Source organism: Lutra lutra, chromosome X (genome assembly GCF_902655055.1).
Source record: "Lutra lutra chromosome X, mLutLut1.2, whole genome shotgun sequence".
Taxonomy (NCBI): Eukaryota; Metazoa; Chordata; class Mammalia; order Carnivora; family Mustelidae; genus Lutra; species Lutra lutra.
Window position 1 is genome coordinate 22,824,584 of NC_062296.1, and position 21,920 is coordinate 22,846,503.

The window sequence follows — 21,920 nt, forward strand, 5'->3', positions numbered from 1 at the left end:
GTTCTTTGTATCTCCATCCTAATGACCTTTTATAGACTAATAGCTCTTTGAAGGCTACAACTAGATCCATTATTTAATAGGTAACCTAGCCCTCTATACACTGCAGTGTTTATTTACTGACAAAAGAAGCCTGCAAAGAAACACATTTGATGATAATCAGATTTTCTTGGCTAAATGTGGAAGAACTCACTGGTTATTAGTTCACCAAATGGAATGGGAATTAAACTTGTCCTTATTTAGATTCAACTCCCATTGACTACATATAAGGTTGTCATTGAATAAAAACTTTGGAATTAACCTTTTGTGATTAATTTCTGCATGGGAAAAAACACATCATAAAGTATTTTACTCACCTTCCTACATCATTCCTCTTTTTCCATTTTGGGGGGTAGAACAGCATTAATGGTACTGTTGGGATTAAGGGAATCAGATATTTAATGCTTTTCACTTTATTTCAAATGACCCTTTAAATGTCTGCTTTGGGAATGAAACTCATCATTCTGTGAAGGTAATACAGGAAATATTTTATCTCAGTTGCAAACAAAGTACCCCCTGGCACAGGACTTTTAAAATCTTTGGCATTAAACCTCCTGAAACCCATCTGTGTTGAAAATTAATTTTTTGCTTTGGGGCATATTATATTTACATATTTTCTTTTCTTTCACAATATTTAATCTATTGAGAAAACAGCTTCTTAGGCCAAGCATAGAATCCAACTCACAGGCCACAAGGAGGGGAAATCTCTGCAATGTAAAACCACAACTGAGTATATTATTTATAATAGTAATCATTTTAAAGCAACAAATACATGGTGATTTCTTCATATTTTTCATGGTTTTATTATCTATATGAAACTTATTTCATCAAATACATTGAATTTCAATGAATGATTGATGAAAGTAAACTCTGCATATAATTATGTATTCAAAATTCTTCATCTAGTGGGCAACTCTATAATCCTCAAATTGCCCAGAACCAGCAATGTCTATGGTTTTGCCTTTTATTCTGAGTAGAATAAAGTTGCACTGAAAAATGCTTATCTGTTCTCTCTCTTTAAAAAAAAATATTTTATTTATTTGAGAGAGAGTGAGAGATCATGAGCAGAGGGGGAGGAGTAGTGGGAGAAGCAGACTCCCTGCTGAGCAGGGAGCCTGACACAGGACTTGATCTGAGGACCCTGGGATCAAAACCAGAGCCAAAGGCAAACACTTAACCAGCTGAGCTGTTGTTTTAAACCTGTGGCTTTCAGCAGAAGGTGCATTGTCCCAAAGGGGATATTTCTGTTGGTGATTTCTGGAGGAGTTTTAAGTTGTCATGACTGGGGAAGGAAGGTGCTACTGGCATTTACTGAACAGAGGCCAAGCATGCTGTTAAACATCCTAAAATGCACAGGACATCCCCACAGAACAGAGAATTACCCAGTGCAAAATATCAGTATTGATAAGGGTGAGGAAAAAAAGGGAAAAAAAGGTTCAAAGCAGAAAATGTTATCCAAAAAGAAACTAAATTTATGTCAAACAATAATGCGGCACATTTCTGTATTCAAACGCTAGGTCCTCTCATAAACTAATTCATAGACTTCTTTATTTTTTTTCAGGTTTTATTTAAATTCCCATTACTTAACATGCAGTGTAATAATAGTTTCAGGTATACACTATAGTGATTCAACATTTCCACAAACACCTGGTGATCATCACAATAGGTGCACACCTTAATCCCCATCACCTATTTAACCCATCCACCCACCTCCCCTCTGGTAACCATCAGTTTGTTCTCTACAGTTAAGAGTCTGTTTCTTGGTTTGCTTCTCTCTCTTTTTCCGTTTGCTCATTTGCTTTGTTTCTTAAATTCTGCATATAAGTAAAATCATATACTATTTCTGTTTCTTTGACTGACTTATTTCACTTATCATAATACTCTCCAACTCCACCAATGTCATTACAAATGTCAATATTTCATTTTTATGGCTAATATTCCATTTTATATATATATCCCACTTCATCTTTATCCAACTCAGCTGTCAATGGACACATAGGCTATTTCCATAATTTGGCAATTGTAGATAATATTGCTATAAACATCATGGTGCATGCATTTCTTTGAATAAGTATTTTTTAATTCACACTCTAGCTCTATGAAAAATGGTTGTGGTATTTTGATAGGGATTGCATTAAATGTGCATATTGCTTTGGATAGTATAGGCATTTTAATAATATTTACTCTTCCAATTCATGAGCATGGTATGTCTTTCCATTTCTTTATGTCTTGTTCAATTTCTTTCATCACTGTTTTTATAGTTTTCGGGGTACAGGTCTTTCACCTCTTTGAGTAGGTTATTCCTAGGTATCTTATTGTTCTTAGTGCATTTGTAAATGTATCAATTCCTTGATTTCTCTTTCTGTTGCTTCATTATTGGTGTATAAAAATGATAGCTTTGGGGGCACCTGAGTGGCTCAGTGGGTTAAGCCTCTGCCTTCAGCTCAGGTCATGATCTCAGGGTCCTGGGATCAAGTCCCACATCAGGCTGTCTGCTTGGCGGGGATCCTGCTTCCCCTCTCTCTTTGCCTGTCTCTCTGCCTACTTGTGATCTCTCTCTCTCTCTCTGTCAAATAAATAAAAATCTTTAAAAATAAAAAAATGACAGCTTTCTATATTTTGGTTTTGTGTCCTGCAACTTTACTGGATTTATCAGTTCTAGCAGCTTTTTGATGGAGTCCTTGGTGTTTTCTATATAGAATATCATGTCATCTGCAAGTAGTGAAAGTTTTTCTTCTTCTGGTCCAATTTGGATGTATTATCTTTCTTTCTGTTGTCTGATAGCAGTGGCTAGGACTTATAGTACTGTGTTAAATAACAGTGGTGCGATTGGACATCCCTCTCTTCTTCCTGACCATGGAGGAGAAGCTCTCAGGTTTTCCCCATTGAGGATGATATTAGCTGTGGGTTTTTCATACATGGTCTTTAAGATGAGGTATGTTCCCCCTATCCCTACTTTGTTGAGGATATTTTTCAAGAATGGATGTTGTATTTTCTCAAAAATTTCTTTGCATCTTGTGAAATGACCATATGGTTCTTATCCTTTCTTTTATTAATGTGGTGTATCAAATTAATTGTTTTGTGAATATTGAACCACCCTTGCAACACAGGAATAAATCCCACTTGGTCATGGCAAATCAGTTTTTTAATGTACTGTTGGATTCAGTTTGCTAGTATTTTATTGAGAATTTTTGCACCCATGTTCATCAGGGTTATTGGCTTGTAGTCCCCATTTTTAGTGGAATCTTTGTCTGGTTTTGGTATCAGCGTGATGTTGGCTTCATTGAATGAATTTGGAATTTTTCCTCTATTTCTAATTTTTGAAATAGCTTGAGAAGAATAGCTATTAATTCTCCTTTAAATGTTTAGTAGAATTCCCCTAGGAAGCCATCTGGCCCTGGACTTTTGTTTTTTGGGAGGTTTTTTGATTACTGATTTAATTTCTTCTGTTGGTTATTGGTCTGTTCAGGTTTTCTATTTTTTCCTGTTTCAGTTTTGGTACTTTATATGTTTGTAGGTATTCATCCTATTCTTCCAGGTTGTTCAATTTGTTGGCATATATTTCTCATAATATTCTCATAGAATTTGTATTACGATGGTGTTGGTTGTTATTTTTCCTCTGTAATTTGTGATATCACTTATTTGGGACCTTTCTCTTTTCTTTTTGGTAAGTCTGGCTAGAGGCTTATCAAGTATACTGATTTTTTTGAAAGAACCAACTCCCGGTTTTGTTGATCTATTCTATTGTTTTAGTTTCTATATAATTTATTTCTGTTCTAATCTTTTTTTAACATCTTAATTTAATTTTATTTTTTTCAATGTTCCAAGATTCATTGTTTATGCACCACACCCAGTGCTCCATGCAATACATGCCTTCCTTAATACCCACTACCAGGCTCACACATCCTCCCACCCCCTTCCCTTCCAAAACCCTCAGTTTGTTTCTCAGAGTCCACAAACTCTCATGCTTTCTTTCCCCCTCCTAGTTCCCCCAATTCACTTTTCCTTTCCTTCTTCTAATGTCCTCCATGTTATTCCTTATGCTCCACAGGTAAATGAAACCATATGATAATTGACTATCTCTGCTTGACTTATTTCACTCAGCATAATCTCTTCCAGTCCTGTCCATCTTGATACAAAAGTTGGGTATTCATTCTTTCTGATGTCTTAGTAATATTCCATTGTAGATATGGACCACATCTTCTTTATCCATTCTCCTGTTGAAGGGCATCTCAGCTCTTTCCACAGTTTGACAAATGTGGACATTGCTGCTATGAACATTGGCGTACACATGGCCCTTCTTTTTACTACAACTGTATCTTTGGGGCAAATACCCAGTAGTGCAATTGCAGGGTCATAGAGAAGCTCTATTTTTAATTTCTTAAGGAATCTCCACACTGTTTTCTAAAGTGGTTGCACCAACTTGTATCCCCACCAACAGTGTAAAAGGGTTCCCTTTTCTCCACATCCTCTCCAACACTTCTTGTTTTTTGTCATTTATTTTGGCCATTCTAACTGGTGTAAGGTGGTATCTCAACTTGGTTTCAATTTTTTTATTTATATATTCATCTGTCAATCAACATCTGGGCACTTTCCATAGTTCAGCTATTGGGGACATTGCTGCTATAAACATTGGAGCGTAGGTGTCCCATTGGATCAATACATTTGTGTCTTTGGAGTAAATACCTAGTAGTGCAATTGCTGGGTCATAAGGTAGCTCTATTTTTAACTTCTTGAAGAAACTCCATACTGTTTTCCAGAGTGGCTGTACCAGCATTCCCATCAACAGTGTAAGAGTGTTCCTCTTTCTCTGCATACTCACCAACACTTGTTTGCAGTCTTGTTAATTTTAGCCATTCTGACTGCTGCGAGGTGGCATCTCATTATGTTTTTGATTTGTATTTCCCTAATGCCAAGTGATGTTGAGCCTTTTTTCATGTGTCATTTGACCATATGGATGTCTTCTTTGGAGAAATGTCTGTTCATGTTTTGTCCACTTCTTGACTGGATTATTTATTTTTTGGTTGTTGAGATTGATAAATTCTTTATATATCTTGGATTTCAGCCCTTTATCTGGTAAGTCATTTGCAGATCTTGGATTTCAGCCCTTTATCTGGTTAAGTCATTTGCAAATATCTCCTCCCATTCCATAGGTTGCCTTTTAGTTTTGTTTCCTTTGCTGTGCAAAATTTTTTATTTTGATGAAGTCCCAATAGTTCATTTTTGCTTTTATTTCCCTTGCCTTTGGAGACATATCTAATAAGAAGTTGCTATAGCCAAAGTCAAAGACATAGCAGCCTGTGTTCTCTTCTAGTATTTTGATGGATTCCAGTCTCACATTTAGGTCTTTCATCCATTTTGAGTTTATCTTTGTGTGTGGAGTAAGAGAATGGTCTAGTTTCATTCCTCTGCATGTGGTTGTCCAATTTTCCCAACACCATTTGTGAAGACACTGTCCTTTTTCCATTGGATATTCTTTCCTGCTTTGTCAAAAATTAGTTGACCATAGAGTTGAAGGTCCATTTCTGGGTTCTCTCTTCTGTTCCATTGATCTATGTGTCTGTTTCTGTTCCAGTACCATACTGTCTTGATGATCACAGTTTCATATTACAACTTTTTATTATAGCTTTAAGTCTGAAATTGTTATGCCGCTAGATTTGGTTTTCTTTTTCAACATTCCTCTGTCTCTTCAGGGTCTTTCTGGTTCCATACAAATTTTAAGATTATTTGTTCCAGATCTGTGAAAAATGTTGATGGTATTTTGATAGGGATTTCGCTGAATGTGTAGGTTGCTCTGGATAGCATAGACATTTTAACAGTATTTATTCTTCCAATCCATGAGCATGGAAAATTTTTCCATTTCTTATATGACCTTCAGTTTCTTTCAGAACTCTTCTATGGTTTTCAGAGCACAGATTTTTTTATCTCTTTGGTTAGGTTTATTCTTAGGTATTCTTTGCTCTTAGGTATCTTGTGGTTTTTGGTGCAATGGTAAATAGGATTAACTCCTTAATTTCTCTTTCTTCTGTCTCATTGTTAGTACATAGAAATACAACTCATTTCTATGTCTTGATTTTATAGCTACATTGGTAAATTCCTGTACGAGTTCTAGCCATTTTGTGTTGGAGTCTTTTGGGTTTTCCACATAAAGTATCATGTCTTCTGCAAAGAGTGAGAGTTTGACTTCTTCTTTCCCAATTTGAATGCCTTTTATTTCTTTTTGTTGTCTGATTAATGAGACTACTACTTCTAGAACTATGTTGAAGAACAGTGGTAAGAGTGGGCATTCTTGTCTTGTTCCTGACCTTAAGGGAAAAGGTCTCAGTTTTTTCCTGTTGAGAATGATATTTGCTGGGACACCTGAGTGGCTCAGTTGGTTAAGCGTATGCCTTCAGCTCAGTTCATGATCTCAGGGTACTGGGATCAAGTCCTACATTGGGCTCCTTTTTCATCAGGGAGCCTGCTTCTCCTTCTGCCTGCTGCTCCCCTGTTTTATTCTCTCTATATGTGACCAATAAATTAATATAAATCTTTAAAAAAAGAGAGAGAGAATAGTATTTGCTCTGGGCTTTCCGTATATGGCCTTTTATGTTATTGAGGTATGCACCTTATATCCCTACACTATGGAGAGTTTTAATCAAGAAAGGATGCTGTATTTTGTCAAATGCTTTTTCTGGATCAATTGAGAGGATCATATGGTTCTTGTCCTTTATTTTATTAATGTGATGTGTCACATTGATTATTTGTGAATGTGAACCACACTTGAAACCCAGGAATAAATCTCACCCAGTTGTGGGGAATAATCCTTCTAATGTGCTGTTGGATCTTATTAGCTAACATCTTGGTGAGAATTTTGGTGTATGTGTTCATCATGGACATTGGTCTGTAATTCTTCTATTTGGTGGTGTCTTTATATGGTTTGGGGATCAGGGTTATGCTGGCCTCATAGACTGGTTTGGAAGTTTTCCTTCCATTTCTATTTCTTGGAACAGCTTCAGAAGAACAGGTATTAATTTTTCTTTAAAGGTTTGGTAGAATTCCCCTGTGAAGCCATCTGGCCCTGAACTCGTTTAGTGGGAGATTTTTGAGTACTGATTTTTTTTTTTTTTTCTGGTTATGGGTCTGTTCAGATTTTCTATTTCTTCTTGTTTCAGTTTTGGTAGATTATAAATCTTTAGGAATGCATCCATTTCTTCCAGATTGCCTAATTGGTTGTCATATAGTTGCTTGTAATATGTTCTTAAGATTGTATTTCCTTGGTGTTGGTTGTGATCTCTCCTCTTTCATTCATGATTTTATTTACTTGGGTCCTTTCTCTTTTCTTTTGGATAAGTTTGGGTATGGGTTTATCAATCTTGTTAATACTTTCAAAGAACCAGCTTCTTATTTCATTGATCTGTTCTGTTCTTTTGGTTTCTATTTCATTGATTTCTCCTTTAATCTTTATTTATTCTCTTCTCCTGCTGGGTGTAGGCTTTATTTGCTGTTCTTTCTCCATTATGTATAGGTTGTGTATTTGAGACCTTTCTTGTTTCTTGAGAAAGCCTTGTATTGCTATATACTTTCCCCTTAGGACAAACTTTGCTGTATCCCAAAGATTTTGAACAGTTGTGTTTTCTTTTTTATTTATTTCTATGAATTTTTAAAATTCTTCTTTAATTATTTAATTCTTTCTTTAATTTCATTCAATTCATTCTTTAGTAGGAGTTCTTTCCAACTTCCCTCTTGTGATTGAGTTCTGGTTTCAAAGCACTGTGGTCTGAGAACATGCAGGGAATGATCCCAATCTTTTGTACCAGTTGAGACCTGATATGTGACCCAGGATATGATCTATTCTGCAGAATGTTCCATGTGCACTAGAGAAGAATGTGTATTCTGTTGCTTTAGGATGAAAAGTTCTGAATATATTTGTGAAGTCCATCTGGTCCAGTGTGTCATTCAAAGTCACTATTTCCTTGTTGATTCATATCTTTCAATAGCTACTCTGAATATAAATGGGCTAAATGTTCCAATCAAAAGACACAATGTATCATATTGGATAAAAAAGCAGGACTGGGGTGCCTGGGTGGCTCAGTCAGTCAAGCATCTGCCTTTCATTCAGGTTATGATCCCAGGGTCGTAGGACCAAGGCACAAGTCAGGCTCTCTTCTTATCAGGGAGATCGCTTCTCCCTCTTCCTCTGACTGCTGCCCTTCCTGCTTGTTCTCTCTCTTAAATAAATAAAATGATTTTTAAAAAAGGAAGAGCCATCCATATGCTCTCTACAAGAGACTCACTGTAGACCCAAAGACATCACCAGATTGAAAGTTGGGGGGAGGGAGGTAGAGAACCATTTATCATGCTAATGGACATCAAAAGAAAGCTAGGGTAACAATCCTTACATTAGACGAATTAGACTGTATTACCTGTAAGGTCCCTGTTTCTATACATTGCCTCTGTTTGTTTTTTTTTTCCTTTTTCTTCTTTCTTTCTTCCTTCCTTCCTTCCTTCCTCCCTTCCTTCCTTCCTTCCTTTCTTTTTTCTCTCTCTTTTTTTTTTCTGGTCCATAATACTTTTGGGCTCTGTTCACTTACAGGATCACCTTCAATATTTCTTGCAGGGCTGGTTTAGTGGTCACAAATTCTTTTAGTTTCTGTCTGTCCTGGAAGCTCTTTATCTCTCTTGCCATTCTGAATGACAGCCTTGCTGGGTAAAGTATTCTTGGCTGCATGTTTTTCTCATTTAGAATCCTGAATATATAACGGCAGCCCTTTCTGGCCTTCCAGGTCTCCGTGGATAGGTCTGCTCCCAGTCTAATGTTGCTACCCTTGTAGGTTAAGAAGTTCTTGTCTCAAGCTGCTTTCAGGATTTTCTCTTTATCTCTGAAATTTACAAGCTTCACTAATCATGGCAGTGTGTTGATCTATTTTTATTGATTTTGAGGGGGGTTCTCTCTACTTCCTGGACTTGAAAGCCTGTTTCCTTTCCCAGATTAGGGAAGTTCTCAACTATGATTTTCTCACATATACCTTTTGCACCTCTTTTTTCCTTTTCTGGGACCCCAATAATTCTAATATTGTTTCATTTTATGATATCACTGATTTCTTGAAACCTCCCCTCATGATCCATTAGTTGTTTTTCTCTTTTCCTCAGCTTCCTTTCTTTCTGTCATCTTGTCTTCTGTTTTTTAAAAAGATTTTAATTATTTATTTGACAGAGAGAGAGAGATCACAAGTAGGCAGAGCAGCAGGCAGAGAAAGAGGGGGAAGCAAGCTCCCTGCTGAGCAGGGAGCTTGATGTGGGGCTCAATCCCAGAACCCTGAGACTATGACCTGAACCGAAGGCAGATGCTTAACCCACTGAGCCACCCACGTGCCCAAGTTATCTTGTCCTTTATGTGACCAACTTTGTCTTCTGCCTTATTCTAGCTGTTAAGGTATCCATTTTAGAGTGTCTCTCAGTTAAAGCATTTTTAATTTCAGCCTGATTAAATTTTATTTCTGCACTAAAAGATTCTGTAGTGTCTTTTAAGCTTATCTCAAGCACAGCTAGTAACTTTGTAATCATTATCCTGAACCAGAAAAGACCACAAATTGCTGAAGGAATGTTGAAAAAGAAAAAAAATATTTCCTTTGCTGTGCAGAAGATTTTTGTCTTGATGAAGTCCCAAAAGTTCATTTTTGCCCTTGCTTCCCTTGCCTTTGGTGATGTTTCTAAGAAGTTGCTGTGTCTGAGGTTGAAGAGGTTGCTGCCCATGTTCTCCTCAAGGATATTGATGGATTCCTGTCTCACCTGAAGTCTCTCATCCATTTTGAGTCAATTTTTGTGTTTAGTATAAGGAAAAGGTCCAGTTTCATTCTTCTGCATGTGGTTGTCCAATTTTCCCAATACCATTAGTTGAAAAGACTGTCTTTTTTCCATTGGACATTCTTTCCTGCTTTGTCAAAGATTAGTTAACCATAGAGTTGAGGGTCCATTTCTGGGTTCTCTATTCTGTTCCCTTGATCTATGTGTCTGTTTCTGTTCCAGTACCATGCTGTCTTGGTGATCACAGCTTTGTAGCAAAGCTTGAAATCAGGCAACGTAATGCCCCCAGCTTTGTTTTCTCTAGTTCTTTCTTTAGGTGTGAATTCCTCCATCTGATAATTTTTCTCAGAGAAGAATGGATGAGTGAGAAAACAAAGTAAAAAATATCATCCACAACTCAAGTGCAAACACACTAGACAAATCCAAAGAGGTCAGAAACCAAAAAGGAAAAGAAGAAGGGGGAAAAAAAGGAAAGAGAAAAAGGAGAGAATACAATCTCACAAATAGACAAAACAGGGTGATCCACGTGGTCCTTGGTGTATTTTGGTGTGTTTGTTAGAATACACTAAATCCCAAAATTGTAAAAATTGTAAAGAATGTAAAACTAATGTGTGTGTGTGTGTGTGTATAGATACACACACACAAGTAAAATTGAATACAGTGAAAGGAAGCCAAAATGAAATATATATAATGTAAATGTAAAAATGAAAATTAAAAAGAAGACTTAAAAAAAGAGTTGATAAAATAGACTAGTTGAAAAGGGGGGAAAAAAGAACATTTTAAACTGAAAGACTGAAGATTCATGTGAAAAAAACTTCTAACTCTATATACTATATTCTCCTAATGCAGGAGCTTTTCAGTTCTGAGTGATGTATAAAATGTATTTGCCTGAGGATTCTGCTCATCTTCCAGGGTAGGGGGCCAGTTTCACTGATTCTCAGGTGTCTTTGCCTGGGCAGAGTTGCAACACCCCTTGCCAGGGGCCAGGCTCAGAGTAAGCTGCTTCAGGTTGCTCTATGTGTCTTCTGTTCCCTGAAGGCTTTTTGCAGCACTTTAGAAGATGAAAAAAAAAAAAAAAAACGTTAAAAAATGGTGCAGTGATCTCCAGCCCCAGGGCTGAATGATCATGCCCCCAGTCTTTAGTGCACCCTCAGGGAAAGTCAGTCAATCCTTGTCAGGTGCATCAAACTCTGCAGACTCTTGTGGTGCATACCTGCACCGATCCTCCAAGGGGAGGGAGAGGTATCTCACCTCAGCGCCTTTCTCACTTGGCCCCTGCTGGGGGAGTGGTTGCCTGATCATACATGCACCTGTGCCGCTCCTCCCAGGGGAAGAAGCGAGCTCTCACAGTGGTCATGACTTGCTGGTCCCCTGCTTGGAGAGTGGTTGCTTGATCCTGCTGCCATTCATGGTTTATGGTAACACCTATATGAGAGGCAACTCCAGGGCTCATGAATTGTAGCTGGTTTCCCTGCTCCAATGCTTGGGAACTCTGCGGAACTCAAGCACCCCCATTCTTTCTGTGACCCAGGGGATTCTGAGACCACACTGTCCCACCTAGTTTTCTGCCCTGCTTTGCCACCTGAGCAGCATTCAGGCAGGGATGTCCCTCACAGGAGCAGGCCTCTAAAAGTTCCTATTGTGGCATCCATTGCTATATTACTTTCTGGTACCTGGGTTACACAGCCATTCCCATGTGGTTTATATTCCAATAAATCCCCTCAGATTCATGTCTCCACACGTTCTACCTTAAAAAAGTGGTCACTTTTCTATTTGTAGAATTGTAGCAATTCTTTTCTTAGATCTCAGGCTGAATTCACAGGTGTTCAGAATGATTTGATAGATAGCTAGATGAATTCAAGGGACCAGATGAAATGCAGGCCCCCTACTCTCCTGCCATCTTCATTCCCTCTGTATGAAACCCTAAAACAGGCAATACTAATCTATAATGATAGAAAACAGATCAGTGTTTCACCATCTTACTTTATTTGGTCCCGAAAGACCTCCGGCAATACAGAAATTTCAGCACTAAACCCAGAATAGTTGTAACAGAAAGTGTAGGGCTAGGGACAGGGATTGACTGTGAAAGAGCCCAAGATAACTTTTTGGGGATGAAGGAAATGTTCTATATTTGGATTATAGTAGTGATTGCAAGGGTATATTCTTTTGTTAAAGCTCACCAAAATATGTACTTAATTGTGAACATTTCATTGGATATAAAGTTTATACCAGTGAAGTTTATTTAAAAATACAACATAAACAGGGGTGCCTGGGTGGCTCAGTGGGTTAAAGCCTCTGCCTTCAGCTCAGGTCATGATCTCAGGGTCCTGGGATCGAGCCCCACATGGGGCTCTCTGCTCAGCAGGGAGCCTGCTTCCCTCTCTCTCTCTCTCTCTCTCTGCCTATTTGTGATCTCTCTCTCTCTGTCAAAAAAAATCTTAAAAAAAATACAACATAAACATTTAGTGGTAAGTTATATAAAATATAACTTTTTAAAAAATCATATGCACTGATCTCTTCATTTTTTTTTTTTTTTGTCTCAGAAGAAGTGTAAAACAATGTTCCTGAAGTGACTCTGATGCTGGACACTTATAAAAATCACAAGATTTCTGTCGACTTAAACCTCTGAATGACTATTGGGGCTTCCATATAAACTTATTTTGACCAAAGATCATTAGTGCATTTTATCACATTGATGATAAGACCATATCTGATCTTAAATTTTCAATTTGGATAAATTCAAAATTGATTATAAAGTATGAAAGATGATAACCAAACATGAAATATTTCTCAGAAATGATCACATTATTTTTCTAGATATATTTCAAGCACTGGAAAGGTAAATTCAGACCACAGGGGAATCCAAAATTATCAGGAGCAATTTTTCTGTGCATTTTAAAGCAATGTAAGCATTACCAAATATAATGCTGGATAACTCATGATGAATAATGTGGGCAAATGTAAATGACAATTGTCCACTGAAGTTAGATTTTTAAATTTTTTGCTAAATAATCATAGTAATTCTAATGACAGGGAAGAAAGTTAAAATAAATTCAGCCATGCCAAACGTCTTCCTTTTATCTACTTTATTTATATTAACTCATATATTGCTGACTTTGTATTGCACAAAATATGTTTATGGTAATGCTATGAAAATAGAAATAAACACTGTGATCTTGTGTGAAAAAAAGGATGTTCCTGGAAGCCTTTTATTTGTGAATTAGTCAAGGTACAGTTATGATTTAAGTTAAACTTAATTTTATGTCTTGTTGCTCACATCATTTCGAACCATATTTACTTATTTGCATAACCTGTCATTACTTACTTTATAGTTAAGGTTATAACCTTATGATTTAAAGCCTCCTATTTATGCGCTGTAAACATATCTTTGCCTAACTCTACAACCTGTATGTCTTCTATGTGAAAATAAAAATAATATAATTTATCATTTGAGGTTGTCATGGGGATTGAACAAATATGCTAATTCACAGCACCTGCTGCATAATTACTTATGAGTTTATTTATCTCTCCCTCCTTTCTGGATATATGATATATGCCTCTGTCACATAAAAGTATATCTCTAAATCTAAATATCTGCATCTTTGTATGTGATTTATTGCTTTTTTGAATGGGACAGTATAATGTGGTAGCCATGAACACAGTCTCTAGGACCACACTCAGGTCCCTATCACGTACTAGCAGTGTGACTTTTGGCAAGTCTCTTAACTTTCCCATTCTATAGTTTACTCATTTGGAAAATGAATATGATAGTAACAACTACCCCATGAAACATTATATTAAATATTATTATATCCAAAGCACTTAGAACATGTCACATGGTAAGTATTACAGAATCATTGGCTATTATCATTAGAATATAAGCTTCAGGGGCACCTGGGTGGCTCAGTGGATTAAAGCCTCTGCCTTCAGCTCAGGTCATGATCCCAGGGTCCTGGGATCAAGCCCCACATCGGGCACTCTGCTTGGCGGGGAGCCTGCTTCCTCCTCTGTCTCTCTCTCTCTGCCTGCCTCTCTACTTGTGATCTCTGTCAAAAAAATAAATAAAATCTTTTAAAAAAAAGAATATAAGCTTCATGAGTGTCTCTTTTGGTCACTGTTGTAGCTCTCTACTCCCAGGGAATCCCTCTCCTAGGAATATACTCTATTTTTTTTCCTGATTTTTGGCCTTTGTTATGAAATTATTACAACTTCTTATTCAGTATATTTTATTGTATATATCTGATAGATATTTCTTACTGATAATGAGCAAAACATTACTCTTGATTGCCCTTCAACTTATTCCTGCCTTGATATTCTTTGTTTTAGTAAATAACACCACAATTAACTTAGTTGCTCAGGCCAAAATCTGATAGTTATTCTTGATTTTTTTGTTTTATACATCATATTTTTCAGGAAGCCATGTCAGCTCCAACTTTAAAATATATACCAAGTCCAATTAACACTTAACTTCTCTCATCCTAGTCTAAACCACCATAGTCTCTCTATCTTGGATTATAGCAATATAACTAATTTCTCTGCTTCCTCACTTGTCTTCCTTTAATCAGAGTAATCTTTGCTTGAAATTAAAATAAGAACACTCACACCTTTGCTCAAATTCTCCAATGGCTTCTAGTCGCATTTGGAGTAAAAGCCACTCTTGTTTTCAGAGTGTTTATTTATTTATTTTTTAAGATTTTATTTATTTGAGGTAGAGAGAGAGGGAACACAAGTGGGGGGCAGAGAGGAGGGAGAAGCAGGTTCCCTGCTGAGCAGGGAGCTCAACACAGGGCTGGATCCCAGGACCCTGAGATCGTGACCTGAGCTGAAGGCAGATACTTAACTGACTGAGCCACCCAGGTGCCCCTTATTTTCAGAGTTTTTAAAGATCAGACTAATTTGACTCCCAGATACCACTCAAGCCTCATATGTGACTACTTTTCCTTATATTCACTCCTCATTGGCCATGGTGCTCTTCTTGCCCTTCCTCAAAGAGCAAAGTTGATTTATATATAATGGCTTTTGTGTTTGCTGTTTTGCTGGGCATGGAATGCAGTTCCTGAAGACCGTCATATGATTCACTTCATTCCTTCACTTAGGTCTCTTCAGAAAAGGTAGAAAGGCCTAAGAGAGACTTTTTTCTCATTCCTGTCTACAATATTCACCCTTTACACAGGATACAGTATATGGTAGTAGAAGTGAAAATATGAGGTTTCAAAGGCATTGGTAATTTCCTATTATTCAAACTTGATGGATATGTAAGTGTTCATTTTATTTTATATATACAGAAACATATATATGTACACATACACATATATTTGTAAGTTTGTATTAAATATTTCATGATTAAAAATAAAAAATTAAATAATATAGCCCCATAACTATTTCTCTTTACCACGTTATATTTTTGTTGAAAGCAATCATCACTACTTAAAATGATATATTTGTATAGTTATTTTACTATGCTCTTGTGTCCCACACCAGAATGTGAGTATTATGAAGGCAAAGATGTTATTTGTTATTATCACTGTGATATTCTAGTGCTTATCATATTGCCTGGCAAATGAGCAGGAGCTTGACAAATATGTCTTGACTGGACCAAAATCTGTCTATTTGCCAAAAAAAATACAAAACTCTAATTCAAAGGGATGCATGCACCTTTAGGTTTATTGCAGCCTTGTGTACAATAGCCAAGTTATGGAAGCAGCCCAAGTGTCCATCAATGGATGAATGGATAAAGAAAATGATGTAGTATATACATATATACCACATCATATACCTCAAGTATCCATATATATAATATAGATATACCACATATATAATATTCATATATATATTAATATTATTCAGCCATTCATTCTTTTTATGAAATCTTGTCATTTGTAACAAAAAGGATGGAGACAGAGAGTATAATCTTAAGGGAAACAAGTCAGAGGAAGGCAAATACCATATTATTTCATTCATATGTTAAATTTAAGAAACAAAATAAATGAGCGAGGTACCTGGATGGCTCAGTGGGTTAAAACCTCTGCTTTCAGCTCAGGTCATGATCCCAGGGTCCTGGGATCGAGCCCCACATCAGGTTCTCTGCTCAGCAGGGAGCCTGCTTCCACCTCTCTCTCTCTGCCTGCTTCTCTGCCTACTTGTTATCTCTGCCTGTCAAATGAATAAATAAAAAAAAATCTTAAAAAAAATGAGCAAAGAAAAGAGGGAGAGAGAGAAACCAAGAAACAAACTCTTAACTATAGAGAACAAAATGAGGCTTACCAGAGCGGTGGGTGTTGGGATGGGTGAAATAGGTGATGGGAATTAAAGAGTACACTTATTGTGATGAGCACGGAGTAATGTGTAGAATTGTTGGATCACTATATTGTGCACCTGAAACTAATATAACACTGCATGTTAACTATACAGGAATTAAAATTTTAAACTTAATAGAAAAGAAAAATATAGCTCTTAAAAGGAATTTGATGAGAAATTCCTAGATCTCATAATATCCTAAATCATTTAAAATCTGTAATGGACAATTTTGATTGTCTCTGTAGGATTTATTACTTTTCTTCTTCAATCCTAGCCATACCTAGAATTTTTAAACCATGTATATTGGTTGAATCAACCCCATTTTATTCTTTAAGGATAGACTTTATTTTTTAAAAAGATTTTTTATTTATTTATGAGCAAGAGAGAGAATACAAGCAGGGGGAGCAGCAGAGGAAGAGGGAGAAACAGGCTCCTGCTGAGTAGGGAGCCCCATGCAGGGCTCCATCCCAGGACCCTGAGAACATGACCTGAACCCAAGGCAGACACTTAACTGACTGAGCTACCCACGCACCTTTAGGGATAGGTTTTAATTAGGATAAACCATATACCCTATTCACAAACTACTATGATTGGTTCAAGTATAAGGACATGACATGAGTCATGCTCCTCAGTGCAAGTAAGTCTAAATTCTGAGATGTATGGTTAAGCTATATGAGAAGTAGGCTCTTTTGCTAAGTAGGAAGCACCATGTGCCTAATACTACTGGTATAAAATAAATTGAACCTATTTAAAGTGTACAATTTTGGAAATATATATTTATATATATAGTCTCCACCAAACCATCACAATAATCAAGAGATACACTCATAAAATATTCTTCATCCTCAAAATTTCCTCATGCCCCTTGATAATTCCTTCCTTATATTCTCAAGAATCCAGTGATTTACTTTCTGTCACTATAGATTATTTGAATTTTCTAGAAATTATATAAATGAAATCTTATAGTATATTCTCCTTTATCTGGAACTTTTCACTCAGCATAATAATTTCGAGATTCATCCATGTTGTTGGATGCACCAATAATCTATTCCTTTTAATTATGAATAGTGTTCTTTGTACAGGTAGAAGAAAATTTCTTATTTTTTTTCTTATTGATTAATATTTGCTTCATTTCCAGGCTTGAGGCTATTACAGATTAAAATGTTATTAACATTCATGTACAAGATTTTGTATGGATATATACTCTAATTTCTCTTGGGTAAATACCTAGACATGAAATGGAGGATCATATGGCAAGCATATGTTTAACTTTTTAAAAAACTGCCAAGCACTTTTCCAAAGTTGCTGTGATATTTTACATTACCACCAGCAGTGTGTGAGAGTTCCAGTGCCACACATCTGCTTCAACACTTCCTATGGTCAGCCTTTTAAATTTGAGCCATTCTAATATGTGTATAGTTCTTTTATTGTAGTTTATTTTTTATTTAACTGCTGACTAATGGTATTCAGCATTTTTTCATGTGCTCCTGTACTATATACAAATATATTCTTCAGCAAAATGTCTGTTCAAATCTTATGTCCATTTTATTAATTTATTAATTAGGATGTTTGGTTTTTTTTAGTATTGAACTTTGAGAGTTCTTTGTATATTCTAGACACAAGTCCTTTACCAGACATATGTTTTGCAAATACACTCTCCCTGTCTATGGCTTCTCATTACATTCTTTTAACATCATCTCTAAAATAATATAAGTTTTAAATTTTCATGTAGTTTAGTTTATTTTTTTTTATCTTTTATGGATTGTGTTTTGGGGCTCATATCAAGAAACTTTTAACTCAAGAACACAAATATTTTATTTAATGTTTTATTCTAGAAATTGTATTTTGTGGTTTCACATTAGGTCTATGATCTTTTTTCAAGTAATTGTTATATATGGTATAAAGGATGAATCAAAATTAATTTTTGCATGTGTATATACAATATTCTAGTGCAATTTGTTGAAAAGACTATCCTTTCTCTACTGAATTTACTTTGCAATGATTGTAAAATATCACTAGTTCATATATGTGTGGATACATTTCTGGAAGATATTCTGTCAGATATATCTATTTGCCTATTTTGATGTCAATACCATAACACTTAAATTACAGTAGACTTTATAATAATTTTTAAATAAGGAAATGTGAGCTTTCCAAATTTATTCTTCTTTCTCAATGTTGTTTTGACTATTCTAGGTTGTTTGCATTCCTATATAAATATTTAGAGTCAGTTTGTCAATTTCTACAAATAATGTCTACTAGTATTTTGATACAGGGTATGTGGAATTTGTGGATCAATTTGGGGAGATTAACATTATTACAATATTAAACCTCTGACCCATGAACAACGTATGTATCTCCACTTATTTAGATCTTATTTAATTTCTGCTATTGATGTTTTATAGTTTCTCACTTTAGTTATCTTACACACTTTTTTCAAGGTATTGCTAAATATTTGTTATTTGTTGGTGCTATTGTAAGTGGTGCTTAAAAATTCAAATTCCTGGGGCACCTGGGTGGTTCAGATGGTTAAGTGACTGCCTTCAGCTCAGGTCATGATCTCTAGTTCCTGGGATTGAGCCCCATGTCTCCCAGCTCAGCAGGGAATCTACTCTCCTCTCTCTCTGCCTTTCCCTCTGCTTGTGCTCTCTCTGTCTGTCTTTCAAATGAATACATAAAATCTTTTAAATAATCAAATTCCTAATATTTGTTGCTAGTACATGAAAATGAAATTGATTTCTGTATACTGATATTGCATCCTACTCCACTGGTAAACTCATTTGTTAGTGCCAGTAGCCTTTTGTAGAGTCCATAAAAATTCCTACATGGATGATTATGTTGACTACAAATAAAGACAGGATTACTTATTTATTTACTTAATTTCCCAATTGCTCTGACTAGAATCTTCAGTAAAATTTTGAGAAGTAGTAAGAGTAGACATCCATATATTGATTTTTATATTAAACTGAAAGCATTTCATCATTTATATAATTAAGTATATTAACTTTAAATTGTTCATTTATGTCCTTCATCAGGATAAAGAATTCCTTTTTATTCTAGTTTTCTGAGAATTTATAATACGAATGGATATTAAATTTTGTGAATTTTTACTGCATCAATTGAAATGATAATATGGCTTTTCTTTTATAATTTCATACTATGATATATTACATTAATTGATTTTTTGAGTGTTAAATCAATCTGAGATAAGCCCCATTTGGTCATAATGTATCATCCTTCTTATATATTGTTGAACTGAATTTGGTAAAATTCTGTTTAACATTTTTGTATCTGTACTCCTGAGGTATACTAGTAGGTAGTTTTCTTGTAATGTCTTTATCTGGTTTGTATATCAAGGTAATGCTGGTTACATAGAATGATTTTGAAAGCATTTCCTGCTTTTCAATTTTAAAATTGCTTTTTAAAATTATTACTGTTTCTTCCTTAAATGTTTGATCAAATCATCAGTGAAGCTATCTGGGCCTAGTGCTTTCTTTGTGGGAAGAATTTTAGCTATACATTCAATTTTTTAAAACAGATGAAACAATTTAGGTTATTTTTTCTTGAGTGATTTCTGGTCATTTCCATCTTTCAAGGAATTTGTCTATTTAATGTGAATTTTGAAATTTTTGGCATAAGGTTCATAAAATTACCTTACTATCCTTTTTTTAAAAAGATTTTATTTATTTATTTGATATAGATCACAAGTAGGCAGAGAGGCAGGCAGAGAGAGAGGGAGAAGCAGTCTCCCTGCTGAGCAGAGATCTTGACGTGGGGCTAGATCCCAGGACCCTGAGATCATGACCCAAGCCAAAGGAAGAGGCTTTAACCCACTGAGCCACCCAGGTGCCCCAATTACCTTACTATCCTTTTAATACCTCTAATATTTTTATTGATGTTACTCTTCTTTTCTTTTTCTTAAAAGATTTTATTTATTTATTTGAGAGAGAGAAAGCGAGAGAGAGCATGAGAGGTGAAAAGATCAGAGGGAGAATCAGACTCCCCATGAAGCTGGGAGCCCGATAAGGAACTTGATCCTGGGACTCCAGAATCATGACCTGAGCCAAAGGCAGTCGCTTAACCAACTGAGCCACCCAGGTGTCCCTTCTTTTCTTTTTTAATGTTAATTTTCTAATTCCCGATGAGAGTTTCTGTCCTTGCTTCCCCCTCATCTCAATTAATTTGGCTGTAAATTTGTTAATTTTGCTGAACTTAAAAAACAAAATTTTGGCTTTTCCTAATTTTTATATTTTCTCTTCCACTATTTTCTGCTCTGTTCTTTATTATTTCCTTTATAATGCTTACTATAAATTGCCCTTCTTTTTCTTTTTTTTTATAGTGGAAGCTGAATTAATTGATTTTAGACTTTTCTTCTCTGCTAGCATAAGCACTTAGTCCTACAAATTTTTGTCTCAGTGCTACTTTAGTGTCATCTCAGAGTTTTTGGTGTTTCATTTTCATTCATTCATTTTATTCATTATTATTAGAGTCAGAACTTTAATTTCACACATTCTTAAATAGAGCTTTATCCTGAGGGAAAAATGCTAGAATAAAGTATTTTTTTAATTGTTTGTTCTTCTTTTCAGAGTTATGTCAGGCTCTATTTTGCTTCTCTGTTAGGTTAATTACTCATGTTAGAAGCCCTTTATTTTATTTAAAATATGGTTCTGAGATTTCTTTGTAAATATAGCTAATTGAATATGTCTTCATCTTTTCTTCTCTCCTGAGACCTAACAAATGATAGTGAAGGAAATTTTAAAAAGTTGAAAAGCCATAAGGACAAATGGTGAGGTGATGAAAGCAGACAAAATAAGCTAATATAGTTTTGAAAGGTGGAAAGTGAATTGACAAATAGTAATTGACTTAGATTTTATTTTCTCTATTCTTAAGTGCCTACAAAAGTGGAAGTGTTGGGGGATACCACATGAAACAAGTCAATTTCTTCTCTGAAATCTTAGAAAATCCAAGAATTGGAGGCATCAGGTAACTTTGAAGTCAAGAGGAAAATGGGCCTAAAAAGGAGTAGTTAATATAATGAACCACTGGGATTTCATCAAGATAAAAATCTTTTGCACAGCAAAGGAAGCAGTCAACAAAACCAAAAGACAACCAACAGAATAGGAGAAGATATTTGCAAATGACATATCAAATAAGGGGCTAGTATCCAAAATCTACTAAGAATTTATGGAACTCAACACCCAAAGAACAAATAATCCAATCAAGAAATGGGCAGAAGACATGAACAGACATTTCTCCAAAGAAGACAAATAAATGGCCAACAGACACATTAAAAAATGTTCAATATCAGTCAGCATCAGGGAAATACAAATCAAAACCACAATGAGATATCACCTCACATCAGTAAGAATGCCTAAAGTGAACAAGTCAGGAAACAACAGATGTTGGTGAGGATGTGGGAAAGGGGAATCTTCCTACAATGTTGGTGGGAAAGCAAGCTGGTATACTCATTCTGGAAAACAGTATGGAGGTTCCTCAAAAAGTTGAAAATAGAGCTACCCTGAGACAAAGCAATTATACTACTGGGTATTTACCCTAAAGGTACAAATGTGATCCAAAGAGGCACCTGCATCCCGATGTTTATAGCCGCAATGTCCACAATATCCAAACAATGAAAAGAACCTAGATGTCCATCCACAGAGGAATGGATAGAGAAGAAGTGGTATATATACACAATGGAATATTATGCAGCCATTAAAAAAATGAAATCTTGGCATTTGCAATGATGTGGATGGAACTAGAGGGTATTATGATAAGAAAAATAAGTTAATTCAGGGAAAGAC